The sequence below is a fragment of the Bison bison genome, unplaced genomic scaffold, assembly GCF_000754665.1.
Source record: "Bison bison bison isolate TAMUID 2011002044 unplaced genomic scaffold, Bison_UMD1.0 scf7180017863957, whole genome shotgun sequence".
Lineage (NCBI taxonomy): Eukaryota > Metazoa > Chordata > Mammalia > Artiodactyla > Bovidae > Bison > Bison bison.
Genome location: NW_011494529.1, coordinates 3597729 through 3616173, shown reverse-complemented (window position 1 = coordinate 3616173; position 18445 = coordinate 3597729).

Here is an 18445-nt window from a genome sequence, read left to right as displayed (position 1 = left end):
TAACTTTTCTAAGGAACCTGTTTTTAGAAGGTTTAAAGCATCTTGTGCTGTGAGCGATCACATGTGGCCGGACAAGCCTGTCAGGCAGGCCAGAGAACCTTCAGAGGAGTTTGTAGGTTAAAACACTCTTATCACGCCCAGGAATTATTATTAACTGGAGCTCTAGGTTAACTCCTTCTCCGAAAGAGGTGGTGGGGGACAGCCCCCCGTAAAGTCAGAGGTGTAGGTGAGCACAAAGTAGTAAAGTAGGCAGGCTCTGGTTATGGGGGTAGATGCTCGAGGAGTTCCAGGGGGACTCCTGAGGCTCGATCCCGCCTTTGTGTATGTCGAGCCTCCTTCCTCATGACCTTTGTCATGGGCGGAGTACCTCACTCTGGCCCCCAACAACCCATCACACTCACATATATGTCACTCCACTTTCCCTGAATCAGAGTGTGTGAAGAGAGATAACATTCAGAAGTAAAGTGAGAAATGGGGGAAAAGAGGTTGAGATTAGTTAACAAATAATGAAATAACTTTAAATGAAAGAATGGAAAAAATAATTGGAAAGGTTCCACTGGCAAATACATATATTTAAGTAGGAAAGACTTTTCTGAAATCTCTAGGTATTTCCATTAGGATAGTATACTGTGTACTAAAATAAAAACCTTATCAAAGTAGTTGTGGCTGAATTGACTTTTAGTAACACCTCTAAGATCCAGGCCATTGCCTGAGTGTAGCTCAACAGTAACAATATCATCAGCTGCAATCATACCAAGTTAATCCCCACAATTATAAATTTAGAATTGCCCATGAAGCACCATGTTATTATGACAATAAAGACAACAGAGGAGTTGACATTTATGAGCTCTTCATTTATGAGTTGAAGCAACTCATTTATGAGTTGACATTTATGAGCACATGTACCAGGCACGTGCTGCTGCTGCTGCTGCTAAGTCGCTTCAGTCGTGTCCGACTCTGTGCGACCCCATAGACGGCAGCCCACCAGGCTCCCCCGTCCCTGGGATTCTCCAGATAAGAACACTGGAGTAGGTTGCTAGTTCCTTCTCCAATGCATGAAAGTGAAAAGTGAAAATGAAATCGTTCAGTTGTGTCCAACTTTTAGCGACCCCATGGACTGCAGCCTACCAGGCTCCTCCGTCCATGGGATTTTCCAGGCAAGAGTACTGGAGTGGGGTGCCATTGCCTTCTCCAAGGCATGTGCTATGTGCTGTATTACTGATATTACCACACTCGTTCAGTCTCTAAGTTGTGTCTGAATCTTTGCAACCCCATGAACTGCAACATGCCAGGTTTACCTGTCCTTCACTATCTTCCAGAGTTTGTTCAAACTCATGTCCACTGAATCAGTGATGCCATCCAACCATCTCATTCTCTATCATCCCCTTCTCCTCTTGCCCTCAATCTTTCCTAGCATTAGGGTCTTTTCCAATGAGTCGGCTCTTTGCATTAGGTGGCTAAAGTATTGGAGCTTCAGTATCAGTCCTTCCAATGAATATTCAGAGTTGATTTCCTTTATGATTGACTGGTTTGATCTTGCTGTCCTAGGGACTCTCAAGAGTCTTCTCCGAAACCATACTTCTTTCTCAAAATAATCCTCTAAATTAGGTATCAATATTCTCATTTTATAACTAGGGAAAAGAAGACAAAGTAACATACTAAATAAAGCTCATAAAGCTGAAAGCAGCAAAGTCAGGATCTGACCCCAGATTGGCTGACTATAAACCCAGTGTTCTTTTGCATATGCCAAAGTAAACACATCTGTAAATATTATAGGGCTGGATTACGAGAACTCTAGGACTTCTGACTTTCTATGTTTCTATGACCTGACGGTGTGAAAAGTTCCTGCTAGTTAAATGCTACCCCAGATCATCGTTTTCTTCTTTCCTCTTTTCATTCTTTCCTGTTTCTTTTCTATTTGAAAATTCCAATGGGCTAATTGGAAAGGTCTTGCATAAATACAGTAAAAGTCATTATGAGGTTATCCAAAGGACAACATGGGGAGGAGGGTGTGCTACAAGGGCAAAATTATTATTAGCTTGAATTACAACCTGGTTGGACATGCTTAGAGCTCAGCAGAGGAAACATTATATACCAGGACACTGATAAATAGATTTTACTTTAAATTTGAAGACACAAGATAATTTCAAAATGAAAGATAAATATTTCACAAATATATTTTTAAATCTCATCATTTGAAAGACATATCACTGAAAAATTTTGTGGAATCTGGATCATCATCATTATAGGAAATATTCCAGACAGTTCTTAAAATATATATGTATTTTCCCAATTTAACTGATGTTGCTCTGGAAAGACCACTGGATGTGGAAGGTAAGGGTTTGGAGCTTACTGTGTGAAATAGGATATGTTGGTTAGTCTCTCAGCATCAATTTCTTCATCTGTACAAAAGGTTACATAATATGTTTCACAGGCTTATTATGAATGGTCAAGGGGAAAAAATGTATGTTAAAGTGCTTGGCTCAGTGTAAGACCTCTTCAGTTCAGTTCACTCATTCAGTTTTGTCCAACTCTTTGCAACCCCATGGACTGCTGCACCATGTGAGGCCTCCCTGTCCGTCACCAACTCCCAGAGTTTACTCAAACTCATGTCCATCGAGTCAGTGATGCCATCCAACCATCTCATCCTCTATCGTCCCCTTCTCCTCCCATCCTCAATCTTTCCCAGCATCAGGGTCTTATCCAATCTCTTCACATCAGGTGGCCAAATTATTGGAGTTTCAGCTTTAGCATCATTCCTCCCAATGAATATTCAGGACTGATTACCTTTAGGATAGACTGGTTAAATCTCCTTGCAGTCCAAAGGACTCTCAAGAGTCTTCTCCAAAACCACACTTCAAAAGCATCAGTTCTTCATTGCTCAGCTTTCTTTATAGTACAACTCTCACCTCCATACATGACTACTGGGAAAACCATAGCATTGACTAGACAGACCTTTATTGGCAAAGTAATGTCTCTGCTTTTAAATAAGCTGTCTAAGTTGGTCATAGTTTTTCTTCCAAGCAGCAAGTGTCTTAATTTCATGGCTGCAACCACCATCTGCAGTGATTTTGGAGCCCAGGAAAATGAAGTCAGCCACTGTTTCCACTGTTTCCCCATCTATTTCCCATGAAGTGATGGGACTGTATGCCATGACCTTAGTTTTCTGAATGTTGAGCTTTAAGCCAACTTTTTCACTCTCCTCTTTCTCTTTCATCAAGAGGCTCTTTAGTTATCCTTCACTTTCTGCCATCAGGGTGATGTCATCTGCATGTCTGAGGTTATTGATAGTTCTCCCAGCAATCTTGATTCCAGCTTGTGCTTCATCCAGTCCAGAATTTCTCATGATGTACTCTGCATATAAGTTAAATAAGCAGGGTGACAATATACAGCGTTGACATCCTCCTTTCCCAATTTGGAAGCAGTCTGTTGTTCCATGTCCAGTTTTAACTGTTGCTTCTTGACTTTCATACAGATTTCTCAAGAGGCAGGTTAGGTGGTCTGGTGTTCCCATCTCTTTAAGAATTTTCCACAGTTTGTTGTGATCCACACAGTCAAAGGCTTTGGCATAGTCAATAAAGCAGAAGTAGATTTTTTTTTCTGGAACTCTCTTGCTTTTTTGATGATCCATTGGATATTGGCAATTTGATCTCTGGTTCCTCTGCCTTCTCTAAATCCAGCTTGAACATCTGGAAATTCACGGTTCTTACTGTTGAAGCCTGGCTTGGAGAATTCTGAGCTAGCTGATATTAATGATATATTGTATTAAAATCAATTGTAGTACATCATTACATTTCTTAAAATTCTCAGATAACTTTCTTGATACATGACATAATCTTATAGAAGTCTGAAAATAATTTGCATTCATTCAATCATTCAATAACTAATCATTTTTGGGTGCCCATGATATGCTAGATTCTGTATTAGCTTCTATGGATGTAGAAATTAAAGGGATATCTTCAAGTTGCTTATGATTGAGTAGAGAAGAAACAAGAAAATAATAGCAAACAATGTGAAACATCCTGTGGTAGAAGAAATCCTCCTGAAAGAACCCCTAACCATAAAAGAAAAATGACCTTAAATCAGATTGGTAAGTGGAGTCTTTCCTAGGCAACTCAGGAGATTTCTATTTTTTGTCAAGTCATGTTTTTCTTACATGACTCTGATTCTTATAGCTTGAAGATAGAAATGCACAATGGACTTGGGAACAAAAAAAAAAAAAAAAAACCTAAATTTTAGTTCTGTCATTTAGCAGTTGTCTGAATGGGAAAGTCAAAATACATCTGTGAATTTTAGTTTTCCTTCTGGCAAGCACATCTTCGTGTGTGTGCCTGCATGAGTGTATGACTTAAAAGGAATGTTCATTTATGTAACACTGCAAAATGGCTAATCAAATGACTAACTTCAGAAGGTCAATATTAATAGTATTGGAGTTTAACTGTGAAAGGGCAAGAAAAATCTACAAGTTTGCTTCACACATGGCAGTGAGCTGAATGGTCACCACCACAGGTAAAAGATTGATTATATATGTACCATTATTTAATGCTAACTGAGGTCTCAATTCTGTCTCCTGAAGTCAGTGATGGGGTTTCAGGCAGAGATGACTAATAGAAGGTATCCATGCTGACACTCCTTCAGTGTCAGACAAGACCAGCCCCCGAGTTAGTACACTGAGTTCAAATGCAATCTCAAAATCTTTTCTCAACACTTTTACTCCAGGTAGTCACTACCAGTCTATCAAAGTTGGCCTTCAGGTTGAAACTTGTCATTACAGATTCATAGTTGGATTCAAACAGTCTCTCTGGCATGGCTTAGGATGCTGCCTTTTAGCTATCAGTGTAATGCCTGGAATCTTGCAGAGAGTTGGAGGAAATATTAGGAGGGAGAAAAATTTTACACATTCGTTACAACACTCAAAAATCAAAGATGGTGTTGTCCTTGCAGCTGCTGCTCTCCATTCCCAAGCTTCCTTAGTTCATTCTGAGTTTTCATAACTGTCCTCTATCTATAATTAGCTGCTTATGTATTTCTAATAATATACACAATTGAAAGCCATTCATAATAGTTTAGTCATGTAGATCATATTTTTGAATATTGACTGAGTGCATATATACATAATTACATTTACAGTGCACATAGGTATATGTGTGTGTATGTATATATATATGTAGATTACATTTATTTCTAGGCATTTTATATTGATGATGCTATTGTAATTGTATTGTCTATATTCACTTTATATTATATAATATAAACATACATAATACCCTTAGCTGGTGTATTAGTTAGCTTGTGTTGCCATAACAAACTGGGTGGGTCAAACAACAGGAATTTAATTCTCATGGTTCTGCTAAAACCCAAGATCAAGGTGTGAGGAGAGCTGTGTCCAGTGAGGACTCTTTCCCTGGCTTTCAGATGGTGCCTTTTTGCTGTGTCCTCACACGACCATTACTCTTTGTATTAATACACACAGAAATCTAAAAGACCTGTGAGATCTGGTATCTCTTTTAAGGATAAGGTATACCTGTGGCGGATTCATTTCGATATTTGGCAAAACTAATACAATATTGTAAAGTTTAAAAATAATTAAAAAAAAGAATCCTATTATTAGATTATTAGAATTATTAGAATTAATGTCCTACTCTTATGACTTAGAACCTATGACAGAAGAACTATACAAAAAAGATTTTAATGATCCAGTTAACCATGATGGTGTGATCACTCACCTAGAGCCAGACATCCTGGAATGCAAAGTCAAGTGGGCCTTAGGAAGCATCACTACTAACAAAGCTTGTGGAGGTCATAGAATTTCAGCTGAATTATTTCAAATCCTAAAAGATGCTGTGAAAGTGCTGTACTCAATATGCCAGCAAATTTGGAACACTCAGCAATGGCCACAGGCCTGGAAAGCTCAGTTTTCGTTCCAATCCCAAAGAAGGCCAATGCTAAAGAATGTTATAACTATGACACAATTGCACTCATTTCATATGCTAGCAAGGTCATGCTCAAAATCCTCCAAGCTAGGGTTCAACAGTATGTGAAGTGAGAACTTCCAGATGTTTAAGCTGGATTTAGAAAAGGCTGAGGAACCAGAGATCAAATTGCCAACATTCATTGGATCATAGAAAAAGCAAGACAATTCCAGAAAAAAATCTACTTCTGCTTTATTGACTATGCCAAAGCCTTTGACTGTGTGGATCACAACAAAATGTGGAAAAAACTGAAAGAGATGGAAATACCAGATCACCTTACCTGCCTCCTGAGAAACCTGTATGCAGGTCAGGTAGCAACAGTTAGAACCAGACATAGAACAACAGACTGGTTTCAAAATTAGGAAAGGAGTATGTCAAAGCTGTATACTGCCACCCTGCTTATTTAACTTATATGCAGAGTACATCATGTGAAATGCTGGGCTGGATGAAGCACAAGCTGGAATCAAGATTACTGGGAGAAATATCAATAACCTCGGATATGCAGTTGATACAGCCCTTATGGCAGAAAGTGAAGAGGGTTAAAGAGAATCTTGATGAAGGTGAAAGAGGAGAGTGAAAAAGCTCACTTAAAACTCAACATTCAAAAAATGAAGACCATGGCATCAGGTCCCATCACTTCATGGCAAATAGATGGGGAACCAATGAAATCAGTGACAGACTTTATTTTCTTGGGCTCCAAAATCACTGCAGACGGTGATTGAAATTAAAGCCATAAAATTAAAATACACTTGCTCCCTGGAAGAAAAGTTATGACAAACCTAGAAAATGTATAGAAAAGCAGAGACATTACTTTGCCAACAAAGTTCCGTATAGTCCAGTAGTGATATATGGATCTCAGAGTTGGATCATAAAGATGGCTGAGCACTGAAGAATTGATGCTTTTGAACTGTGGTTTTGGAGAAGAATCTTGAGAGTTCCCTTGGACTGCAAGGAGATCCAACCAGTCAATCCTAAAGGAAATCAATTCTGAATATTCATTGGAAGGACTGATGCTGAAATTCCAATCTTTGGCTACCTGATGCGAAGAACTGATTCATCGGAAAAGACCCTGATGTTTGGAAAGATGAAAGGCAGAAGGAGAAGGGGATGACAGAGGGTGAGATGATTGGATGGCATCCTCGACTCAATGGACATGAGTTTGAGCAAGCTCCCAGAGATGATGAAGGACAGGAAAGCCTGGAGTGCTGCATTTGATGGGGTCACAGAGTCAGACATAACTGAGTGACTGAACAACTTATGACTTAGAATGGGACACAACTGAGAGACTTAGAACTCATTTATGACTTCACTTAACCTATATGACCCTCTTATAGGGCCTATCACCCAATAAAAATCACAAATAGGTTTAAGACTCCAGCATATGAATATTATAGGGGCTTGATTCAGTCCCTAACAGCTAGTATATAAAAATACACTTTTTATTTATTGACTTTGTATCATGAAGTCTTACTGAACAGTTACCAATTTTAGTATCATTTTTATAGATTGCTTAGGATTTTATATTTAGTTTTATATTTTTAAAGTGCTTTTGGTTTAAATCAGGCTGTCTAAAGATAAAGATAGTTTCATTTCTTCATTTTAAATCTGATGGTGTCTACTTTTTATCTAGACGTCTTGCATTGGTTAGTATCTCCAGGACAATATTGATTATGAGTGCCTTGTTCCTGAATTTAAGGAGAAAGAATTCAACATTTTTCCACATAGTGTATGTTAGCAGTAGGGGTTTCCTACCATAAATCAGGTTGAAATGTATCTTTTCTATAATTAATTTGTCAAGAGTTTTTTTCTTTTAATTGCTTTTGAATTTTATCAAATGCTTTTTTTTTCACATACTTAAATGACCATATTGTTTTTATTTTAATTTTGCTCTTTTAATAAGGTGATTTAACTATTGATTTTGTTCACTGTTATATCTGAATTCTACATGGTTATAGCATATTATCTTTCTTCAGTTCAGTTCAGTCACTCAGTCATGTCCGACTATTTGCGACCCCATGGACCGCAGCACACCAGGCTTCCCTATCCATCATCAACTCCTGGAGTTTACTGAAACTCATGTCCGTTGAGTCAATGATGCCATCCAACCATCTCATCCTCTGTCATCCCCTTCTTCTCCCACCTTCAATCTTTCCCAGCATCAGTGTCTTTTCAAATGAGTCAGTTTTTCACATCAGGTGGTCAAAGTATTGGAGTTTCAGCTTCAACATCAGTCCTTCCAATGAATATTCAGGAATGATTTCCTTTAGGATTGACTGGTTGGGTCTCCTTGTTGTCCAAGGGACTCTCAAGAGTCTTCTCCAACACCACAGTTCAAAAGCATCAATTCTTCGGCACTCATCTTTCTTTATAGTCCAACTTTCACATCCATACTTGACTACTGGAAAAACCATAGCCTTGACTAGATGGACCTTTGTTGGCAAAGTAATGTCTCTGCTTTTTAATATGCTGTCTAGGTTGGTCGTAACTTTCCTTCCAAGGAGCAAAGTGAAGTCGTTCAGTCGTGTCCGACTCTTTGTGACCCCATGGACGGTAGCCTACCAGGCTCCGCGGTCTATGGGATTTTCCAGGCAAGAATACTGGAGTGGGCTTCCATTTCCTTCTCCAGGGGATCTTCCCAACCCAGGGATCGAACCTGGGTCTCCTCCATTGCAGACAGACACTTTACCATCTGAGCCACTAGGATTTCCCTAAGGAGTAAGCATCTTTTAATTTCATGGCTGCAATCACCACCTGGAGTGATTTTGGAGCCCCCCCAAAATAAAGTCTGTTGCTGTTCCCACTGTTTCCCCATCTATTTCCCATGTAGTGATGGGACCAGATGCCATGATCTTAGTTTTCTGAATGTTGAGTTTTAAGCCAACTTTTTCACTCTCCTCTTTCACTTTCATCAAGAGGCTCTTTAGTTCTTCTTCACTTTCTGCCATAAGGGTTGTATCAACTGCATATCTGAGGTTATTGATATTTCTCCTGGCAATCTTGATTCCAGCTTGTGCTTCTTCCAGCCCAGTGTTTCTCATGATGTACTCTGCATATAAGTTAAATAAGCAGGGTGACAATATACAGCCTTGACGTACTCCTTTTACTATTTGGAACCAGTCTGTTGTTCCATGTCCAGTTCTAACTGTTGCTTCCTGACCTGCATACAGATTTCTCAAGAGGCAGAACAGGTGGTCTGGTATTCCCATCTCTCAAGAATTTTCCACATTTTGTTGTGATCCACACAGTCAAAGGCTTGGCATGATCATTAAAGCAGAAATAGATGCTTTTCTGGAACTCTCTTGCTTTTTTGATAATCCAACAGATGTTGGCAATTTGATCTCTGGTTCCTCTGCCTTTTCTAAAACCAACTTGAACATTTAATTTAATAAAATTCTCAAGAATTGCATTTATGAGAGATATTGATTTTTAGTTTTATTTTCTTACCATGCTTTGGATTTAAACATCGAGTAATATTTGCTTCATAACATTAGTCAGAAGGTGTCCCATCTCTTCAGTTTTCTAGACTATTTCATGAACTATTGATCAATTAGTATATATACATTTAATGACTGATAATTATATGTTCAGGCCACTCAAGATGGCTGTTCTCTTGCTCTCTGTACATCCCCTGTTCATTCAGTCCCTGGTTCACCTACACCATACTCAGTATTCAATCCTCTCAATCATAGGACAGTGACTGCCTACCTGTTTGTCCCTCTGCCCCAGCTACTGGTTTCCTTGGCAAATGATGATTCAACCTGATGTCAATTCTCCCCATAAATGGTAGCCTCTTTCTCCCCTGAGTAACAAATACTTACTGCCTTGTCTTTCTAAGTCTTCCAACACACTGCCTTATGTTCTGTCTGCCTCACACAATGGGTTGTTGCTCCAGAATGATGCTTCAGACTTGTAAAATTTCCTATCTGATAGATTATCAATGTCTCTGTTGCCTTCTCTGAGTTCTTTCTTCAGTCTAGTGGCTGGGCAAGTACAAGGTTTGCAGGAATGCAGAGGGCAGCCCAACCATAGTATTCACCAGTAAAGACTTCTCATCTTGCATATTACTTGGTGGAAAGCTATTAGATGCAACTTTAATTTCCTTAATATATTTGGATATTAAAGATATCTGTTTTTTCTTGAGTGATCTTTGGTAGCTGTGTCTTTCAAGTAATTTCCCCATTTCCTTTAAATTGTTCAACTTATTGGCAAAATGTTCATAGTATTCCCTTTCTTTTAAGTGTCTTCAGACTCTAGAGATGTTTTCTCTATAATTTCTGATATTAGTATTTTTATATTCTCTTTTGTTTTTATTTAGTCAGGATAGAGTTTTATAAATTTTATTTACTTGTCATAGAAAGAGTTTGGGGTTTTTCCCCTATTTTTCTGTTTTCATTTTCATTGATTTTGCTCATTTTTATTATTTCCTGCCTTTGACTTACTTTGAATTCAATTTGCTCTTCATTTTTCTGTTCAAAGGTGAAAAATTATACTATTGTGTTGAGACTTTTTCCTATTATAATCACTCAATACTATAAAATTTCCTCTAAGTACCATTTTAGTTGCCTCCCACACATTTTGAGGCATTTTCATTTCCATCCAATTAAAAATATTTTCTAATTTCTATTGTTTTCATATTGTGTATTTAGAAATGATTTTTAAATTTTAAATATTAATATTTGAAGGAGTTTTCATATATAATTGTATATTAATTTCTACTTTAATTCTATTTTGGAAAAAAAATAGGCCTCTTATGACTATAATCTTCTTCAGTTTATTACAAATTTTTTATGACCAACAGATGGCCTATCAAAGTAAATATTTTTAGTGCTCTTGAAAAGAATGTGTATTCTGTTTGGAATATTGTATAAGTCTCCTATATTCTTCTATGTTCAGGGCTTCTCTCATAGCTCAGTCGGTAAAGAATCCGCCTCCAATGCAGGAGATCCCAGTTCAATTCCTGGGTCGGGAAGATCCTCTGGAGAAGAGATAGGCTACCCACTCCAGTATTCTTGGGCTTCCCTGTGGCTCAGCTGGTAAAGAATCCACCTGCAATGTGGGAGACCTGGGTTTGATCCGTGAGTTGGGAAGATCCCCCGGAGAAGGGAAAGGCTACCCACTCCAATATTCTGGCCTAGAGAATTCCATGGACTGTATAGTCCATAGGATCACAAAGAGTCGGACATAACTGAGCAACTTTCACTTCACTCCTATGTTATTACTTCACTCCTAATGTTCTTATTAAACTTCTGTCTACTTGCTCCATCAATTATTGAGATAGGTATGTTTTCTAGCAATAATTATAGATCTGTTTATTTCACCTTTTATTTTTATCAGCTTTGCTTTGTTTTAAAGTCTTGTTCATACAAAAGTAGGATCATGTCCTTGATGAATGCATCCTTTGATCATTATGTAATATCACTTCTTAATATTATTTATTAATAAGATTTGTCACCTAAGAAACTTTACAAAAATGAAAGTCAATAATGGATTAATTTTAATGGAGGGAAAGAATCTTGATTTTCATTACCACAGAGAAGCAATCTTATAATAGATTGAAAGAGGCCTAAACATCAAGGTGTATGAAGTTATGGCATGAGGTAGTCATCCTAGAACAGATTCTTTCCTACTTGAAGTTCCATGGAGTCACCTTTTCTACAGGACACTTATTTAAAAAAATTTTTTTTTAATTGAAGTATAGTTGATTTACAATTGTGTCAGTTTCAGTTATACAGCAAAGTGATTTAGTTATATTTTTCAGATTCAGTAGCCTTAAAGCTTTTTATAAAATGTTGATTTTAGTTCTCTGTGCTATACAGTAAGGCCTTGTTGGTTATCTATTTTATATATATAACAGTGCTTATCTGTTAACTCCAAATTTCTAATTTATCCCTCCCCCACTTTTCCTTTTGGTAACCATAAGTTTTCTATGTCTGTGGGCCTATTTCTGTTTTGTATATAAGATCATTTGAATCATTTGTTTTAGATCCCACATGTAAGTGATATATATTTGTCTTCTTTCTCACTGTATTTAGTATGATCATCTCTTGGTCCATTTATGTTGTTTCAAATTGTATTATTTCATTCTTTTTTATGACTAATAGTCCATTGTATAAATATCCCACATTTTCTCTATCCATTCATCTGTAGATGGACATTTAGGTTGTTTCCATGTCTTGGCTATTGTAAATAGTGCTGCAATGAATATTGAGTTGCATGTATCTTTCCTAAGTATGATTTTTCTCCAGATATATGCCCAGGAGTGGGATTTCAGGATCATATGGTAGTGCTGATTTTAGTTTTTTTTAAGGTAACTCCATAATGTTTTCCATAGTGGCTGTATCAATTTACATTCCCACTAACAGTGTAGGAGGGTTCCCTTTCTCCACACCCTCTCCAGAACTTACTATTTGTAGAGTTTTTGATGATGGCCATTCTGACCCATGTGAGATGATACCTCATTATAGTTCTGATTTGCATTTCTCTAATAATTTGCAATGCCGAACATCTTATCATGTGTCTATTGGTCATCTGTATATCTTCTTTGGAGAGATGTCTATTAGGTCTTCTGTCCCCTTTTCTTTAATTGAGTTGTTTGTTTTTGATATTGAGTCATATGAATTGTTTGCATATTTTTGGAGATTAATCCCTTGTCAATTGCAAAAATTTGCAAATAGTTTGTCCCATTCTGTAGATTATCTTTTTGTCTATGATTTCCTTTGCTATGCAAATGCTTTTAAGTTTAATTAGTTCCTATTTGGTTATTTTTGTTTCCATTACTCTAGGAGATGAATCTGAAAAGATATTGCTGCAATTTTTATCAAAGAGTGCTCTGCCTTTGTTTTTCTCTATAGGGCACTTCTAAGGCTTTCCATTAGAATGTCCCTCTGTGGCACAGGGACTTGGTCTGTCTTATTCATCATTATATGTTTAGCATCTAGAAGAGTGTCTGGCACATAGTAGGTACATAGTAAGTATTTAATGACATAGGTACACATCTTAGGGTGACATTCAAGGTCTTTCACAATGGGCCTTAGTCTCATTTACCATCTCCCTGACCTTGTGAATCCTGTTTAGGCTATGGAATGACAAAGAATGGGAATGAGTTGTCAGTATCAGATCTGCAAAGACAGAGCTGTAAACAACAATGGTTTGAAAATCAACATACTAGAAAAAGATAGGACAAAATTTTAGCTATCTGGCAGGAAATATAGTAAGTGTTTCTTAAGGGTTATATTAAGAGAGATGTCACTGCTGGGTTAGTGCAGTTAAATCCATTTGGGGTCTTTTGGGATCAAGGAGTAAAGGAAAAGATTAGGTGTAGCTTATAGTTGGGTTGTAGGAAGTGACACATTAATTTCCTTAACATTGGTCATGGTCAATGTTACTTTTACTAAACGCCCTGGCTTGGCTCTAGTGGACTATCAATACATTTAAAGGCTGTCTGAATTTGGCTCTCGAAATACCACCCTCAAGTCACATGGCACATCACATGGAACCACTTGCCATTCCATGACCACTGTACACATTCATACCACCTTCACTTTGCTCCTGGTTTTCCTTCTGTCTAGAAAAACCTTTCTCCTTCATAACTGCTTTCCTGACCTCCTGGCTAGTGAAATCTCCTTTTCTTGTACTTTATGACCCAGAAAAATTAATACCTGTTATGGAATCTTTTTTTGGTTGCCTTCAGGCAAAAATTTCTCCCTTCTGTTTTTCAAACCCTTTATATCTTATACCCTTATATCAGTTATCATATTGTTGTTGTTCAGCTGCTAAGTTTTGTCCTACTCTTTATGACCCCATGTACTTGAGAACACCAGTCTTCCCTGTCCTTACTATCTCCCAGAGTCTGCTCAAACTCACGTCCATCGAGTCAGTGAATCTATCTAACCATCTCATCCTCTGCTGCCCTCTTCTTCTTTTGCCTTCAATCTTTCCCAGCATCAGGGTCTTTTCCAATGAGTAAGCTCTTCACATGAGGTGGCCAAAATATTGCAGCTTCAGCACCAGTCCTTCCAATGAATATTCAGGGCTGATTTCCTTAAGGATTGACTGGTTTGATTTCCTTGCAGTCCAAGGGAATCTCAAGAGTCTCCTCCAGCACCACAGTTTGAAAGCATCAATTCTTCCATGCTCAACCTTCTTTATGGTCCAACTCTCACATCCGTGCATGACTACTGGAAATAGCTTTGGCTAGATGGACCTTTGTCAGCAAAGTGATGTCTCTGCTTTTTGATATGCTATCTAGGTTTGTCATAGTTTTTCTTCCAGAGAGCATGTGTCTTTTAATTTCATGGCTGCATTCACTGTCTGCAGTGATTTTGGAGCCCAAGAAAATAAAGTCAGTGTTTCCATTGTTTCCCCATCTATATGGCATGAAGTGATGGGACTGGATGCCATGATCTTCATTTTTGGAATGTTGAGTTTTAAGCCAGCTTTTCCACTCTCCTCTTTCACCTTCGTCAAGAGGCTCTTTATTTCCTCTTTGCTTTCTGCTGTTAGGGTGGCATCATCCGCATATCTGAGGTTGTTGATATTTTTCCTGGCAATCTTGATTCCAGCTTGTGCTTCATCCAGCCCAGCATTTCACATGTTGTACTCTGCATTTAATTTAAGTAAGCAGGGTGATAGTTATACAGACTTAACATACGTACTCCTTTCTCAATTTTGAACTAGTTTGCTGTTCCATGTCTGGTTCTAACTGTTGTTTCTAGACTTGGAAATAGGTTCCCAGGGGGCAGGTAAGGTGGTCTGGTATTCCCATATCTTTCAGAATTTTCCGCAGTTTGTTGTGATCCACCAGTCAGAGGCTTTAGCATAGTCAATGAAGCAGAAGTAGATGTTTTTCTGGAATTCGCTTGCCTTTTCTGTGATCCAGTGGATGTTGGCAATTTGAACTCTGGTTCTTCTGCCTTTTTGAAATACAGCTTGTATATCTGGAATTTCTCAGTTCATGTACTACTGAAGTCTAGATCGAAGGATTTTGAGCATTACCTTGGTAACATGTGAAATGAGGGCAACTGTGTGGTAGTTGAACATTCTTTGGCATTGCCCTTCTTTGGGTTTGGAATGAAAACTGACCTTTTACAGTCCTGTGGCTTCTTCTGAGTTTCCAAATTTGCTGGCATACTGAGTGCAGCACTTTAACAGCATCATCTTTTAGGATTTTAAATAGCTAAGCTGGAATTCAAACACCTCCACTAGTTTCGTTCATAATAATACTTCCTAAGGCCCACTTGACCTTACACTCCAAGATCCTAGACTTAGGTGAGTGACCACAGCACTGTGGTTATCTAGGTCATTAAGACTTTTTTGTACAGTTCTTCTGTGTGTTCTTGCTACCTCTTCATAATCTCTTCCGCTTCTGTTAGGTCCTTGCCATTTCTGTCCTTTCTTGCGCCCATCTTTGCATGAAATGTTCCCCTGGTATCTCCAATTGTCTTGAAGAGATTTCTAGTCTTTCCCATTCTATTGTTTTCCTCTCTTTCTTCACATTGTGCACTTAAGAAGGCTTTCATATCTCTCCTTGCTATTCTCTGGAACTCTGCATTCAGTTGTATATATCTTTCCCTTTCTCCTTTGCCTTTTGTTTCTCTTCTTTTCTTAGCTATTTGTAAGTACTCTTCAGACAACCACTATGCCTTCTTGCATCTCTTTTTCTTTCAGATGATTTTGTTCACCACTTCCTGTTTGAACCTATGTCCATAGTTCTTCAGACACTCTGTCTACCAGATCCAATCCCTTGAATCTATTCATCAACTCCACTGTATTATCATAAGGGATTTGATTTAAGTCATACCTGAGTGGCCTAGTGGTTTTCCCTACTTTCTTCAGTTTAAGCCTGAATTTTGCAATAAGGAGCTCATGATCTAAGCCACAGTAAGCTCCAGGTCTTGTTTTTGCTGACTGTATAGAGCTTCTCCATCTTTGGTTGCAAAGAATATAATCAGATTTTGTGATCCAATTCTGGCCACTATGCTTGCCCTTTCTTCCTGTAACTGATTTCTATTGATAATTTCATTCTTTCTGATCAAAAAATGCTTTGTATAATTTCTATCCTCTTAAATTTGATAAGATTTTTTTATGGCCAACCCTGAAGAAAATTAAATCTGCATTCAAAAAGAATATGTATTCTTCTATCTTTGATGGAATGTCCTACAGACATTTAAGTCCATCTGGTCTAATGTGTCATTTAAGACCACTATTAGCTTATTGATTTTTCCATCTAGATTACCTGCCCATTGATGCAAATGGTGTGTTAAGGCTCTCTACTTTTGTTATTATTGTCAATTTATCCCTTTATATTTGTTAATGTGTGTTTTATATAAATAGGAGTTCCTGTATTAGTTGCAAATGAATATGATATGAATATTTCTACTTCTGTTTTTTAGCACTTTGATTTGCATGAAATACTTTTTTCCCCAATGCTTCACTTACAGGTTTTTGATTTGTAGTTATCATGGGGTTCCTATATGTTGACCTGTAATTATATAGACCTATATCTGTTTCTAACTGATACTCATTCAAGTTCAAACACAATCTAAATGATATAATTTTTTTGCTCCTTTCCCCAATATTTTTATTTTTAATGTAAGATGACATATTCATGTTTATCCCTTTTAATGGATATTGTAGCTATATTTGAGTTTACAAATTTGTCATTTTATCTTTGTATGAGCTTGCATGGTTGATCCTCAGCTTTTACTGATCCTCAGTCTTTACTATATATTTTTCTTTACTAGTGAGATTTTCCCTTTCCTATACATATTTGCTTCTTATTGTAGCCTTTTCTTTTCTTTTTATAGAAGATACATCAACAGTTCTTTTAGGGTAGTTTCAGTATTGGTGAACTCTTTTAGTTTTTGCTTAACTGAAAAGTTTTATTTCTCCATCTACTTAAAATGATAATATTTCTGGGTAGAGTATCCTAGATTTTTCCCTTTCAGTACTTTTAATGTATCATACCACTCCCTTCTAGACTGTAAACTTTTTGCAATAAAATCAACTGGTAGTCTTATGGATTCCTGTAAATATGACTCTCTGTTTTTCTCTTGCTGCCATAAGAATTTTTTTTTTTTAATTTGTCATTTTAATTATGAAATGTTTTTTGTAGGTCTACTGGGTTTATCTTGTTTGTGACCATTTGCGCTTTTCGTACCAGAACATGTGCCTTCTCCATGTTTTGGTAGTTTTCATCCATAATTTAAACATATACATTTTTACCCCCTTCTTTCTCTCTCCTCTTTCTGGAACTCTTGTAATGCAAATATTGGCATGTTCAATATACCAGATGTCCCTTAACCTGTTCTCATTTTGTTGTTGTTGTCGTTTTACTTATTGTGGTGTAGCTACTTTGGTCTTAAAATTTATTTCATGACTGTAATGAAGCCTAACAATTTATTCTTCTATCAAAAACTGAGAGGGTACAATGAATATATTGAGAGAGGATACAATGAACATAGTGAGAGATTCCTGGCTTTGTTTAACTTGCATAAACTGACCAAGTAATCCACAGAACAACGAATCCAAAAAAGGCCAAAACTCCTTGAAAAAACCAATGTCAGTAGTAGTTAAAAATGTAAATTAAATGAATCATGCAATGCTCCTTCTCACTCATTAAAAGGCAAAACTTTTAAAAAGTTATAATAACTCGTGCCTATGAGGATGCAGGCACAGGTTACTATGACAATCACTGATATATTACTGACATTTTGAATGCAATTTAATAATAGCTATTATAATAAAATATATGCATACCCTTTGACCTAGTAATCCTACTCCTGAAAGTCTATTCCATAGAGAAAACTTTGTGAGGATATATACATATACTGAATGGTCTTTTCAGGATTTTGTTGTTGTTGTTTAGTCACTTAAGTTGTCTCAGACTCTTTTGCAACCCCATGGACTATAGCCTGCCAGGCTCCTCTTTTCAGCATTAATTCTAATTTAAAACATACTGGTTGAAAATAGTATCCATCAATAGTGGTTGCTAAATGTTTTGTTAAGTGAGAAATGCAAGATAAAGGGAACAGTGTGTGGTGTGAACTTTATTATAAAAAAGAACAAAAACATATAAAAAATGTTTGCTTAGGACTCTCCCTAAGTATGGAGAAACGTATGGAAAGATGTAGATTCCTGGTGGCCTAGTTTCTAGAGTTGGGGGTGGTGGTATGAACTGAGGAAGGATAAGAATACAAGAGATGGCAAGAGACCTCAGAGGAATAACTTATGTCAGATTAATAAAAAAAACTAGAATGTTCTACCTGTGATGTTGTAAAAATACATAAAAGTAAGTTCTAGAAAGTGACATGGAGAAACTGATATTGATCTCAAAATAGAATAAGTTATGGTAACTTCATTTCAGCATTTTTATCATTTTGATACATCCTAAAATATACTGAGGGCTTCCCCGGTTGTGCTCTCGGGGGTCACCATTGCGGCTGGGAAGTTGGAGAAGACAATGGCAACCCACT